A 2139-nucleotide genomic window follows, 5' to 3' on the forward strand; every position below is an offset into this window, starting at 1 on the left:
AATATATTTTATATGTAAAATTTTATATTTGAGATGAATTAATATGATTAAAGATTATATGAACTTACTAAGCATTCATTGCTTACGTACTTATTTTTATTTACCTTACAAATTATCAGAAGCTCGAACGACTTGGAAGCTTATCGGAGCTATATCACACTATCAATTGGTTATATCGGTAATTTTGATGATTTGATTCTAGTTATAATGGCATGTATAAGTTAATTTGGTCAATGTTGGCTTATTAATGTTTTGTTGTATCTAGCCATAGGAATGACTTGTAATGATTATGTTTAGATTTGCATATAAGAGGCTATATCAAGTTAGATATGAGTGTTTGGTATAGTTGAATGATGATAATCTTATAGGTATGATAATAGTTAGTACAAGTATGCATATATATGAATTAGGTCAATTTGATAAGTTTGAATACTAAAGTATATGTGATGATATGTTAGTATAAGACTTGGTATTTGTTTGAATTGAAGGTCTTATTGTGTTATGTAAGTATGTAAATGATTGTGTCTAGGTTGATACTAAGATTAATTGGGTGAGAAAAGTGGTATTAAAATGGCCTATTATTGTCCACACGGGCAAAGACTGTAACGCCCCAATTTTCGGGAATTCTGTGAATGTTGGCAAAATTTCATGCTTTAATTTTGTCATTTGTGAGTGAAATTATGAAATAGGACCTATGTGAAAATGTTTGAAAATGCTATAGGCTAAATTGAAGTGACCAAATAAATAGGAGTGCAAAATAGGAGGATTTGCATGACAAACCTCCCATTTTACATGAAGTGGCCAGCCATCATGTTGTTGTAGACAAAATGTGCACTTGATATCCATAATTTATGGTACAAATTGATACAAATTGATAATAGGTTAGGTAAATGTTCCATGATAATAGGTTAGGTAAATGTTCCATGATAATGGGTTAGGTAAATGTTTCATGATAATGGGTTAGGTAAATGTTTCATGATAAGAATTTCATGTCTTTTGTATTAAAGAATTAAATGGATGAAATATGAAGTTTTATTAAAAGAAAAAGGGGTGAAAAGAACAAAGTTCTGTCCATTTTTGTTCATCATAGCTGAAAGTTAGAGAAGAGAAAGGAGAGAGAAAGCTCTTGAGTATTCGGTCATTAGGAGGAGGAAAATTGAAGGTAAGTTCTTGGTACCTTGCTTCTTATTTTGAGGTTCATGAGTTCATCTTGATTCTACCTTAACTCTTGAAGCATATTATGGTTTTTAGTTGTGTTGTGAGCATTTAGTCATGAATTAAAATGAAGGAAATGGTTGTTGTTTTATGTTCTTTTGATGAAAAATGGAAGATAGGTGAAATTGAGCCAAACAAATGAGCATGCATGTGCCTTAGATGTTAAAGGGAAAAATCAACCAACATGTTGTGCTTTAAAATGATGAAATGGAGATTATACTTAAGTAAAATCATAGATATGTGATGATTGATTGGTGATATACATGTTTAAATAACATGCATGCAAGGTATGTGTGAAAGAGTGATTTGGTAATAAATCTGCTTGGGACAGCAGCAGTAACGTGATTGTGGAAAATCACCATAAATTGTGGGAGAAGAATTAGAAGCTGAATAAATTATGTAATTAAAGCTTATTGAGTCTAGTTTCTAATTAAATAAATAAGAACATATTTTTAATTCTGTATAATGAGAAATTTGATTCGTAATGAAGGGTGGTCAGATTAGTCAAACAGTGAAACATGGGAAACTTTGAGAAAAATCTGGTATTGATTGGCCAAACCAAAAATTCTGAAAATTTTATGGATAGAAGATATATGAGTCTATTTTCAGGAAAAATTAACGGCATTTGATTTGGAGTTTCGTAGCTCCAGTTATAAATGATTTAGTGACTGTCGCTCAGGAAGACAGCTTGCAGTGAAATTATGATTATGTGGTAAACATTGACAAAAATTTGTTAATGAGTTGCTTATTGTTTTCTTATAAGCTTACTATGATCTGTAGGTGTGGTTGGCCGAATATTGTAAGGGGTTAATACGTAGTTTGTATTTGAATAGTTAGATTAACGTGTTAGTAATCCAATTGTAGGGGTTCGTGTGTGGATCTCGTCAAGATATCATCGCAAATGTGTGTAATTAACACCTCTTT

This window comes from Gossypium arboreum, chromosome 4, assembly GCF_025698485.1.
Source record: "Gossypium arboreum isolate Shixiya-1 chromosome 4, ASM2569848v2, whole genome shotgun sequence".
Classification (NCBI taxonomy): domain Eukaryota; kingdom Viridiplantae; phylum Streptophyta; class Magnoliopsida; order Malvales; family Malvaceae; genus Gossypium; species Gossypium arboreum.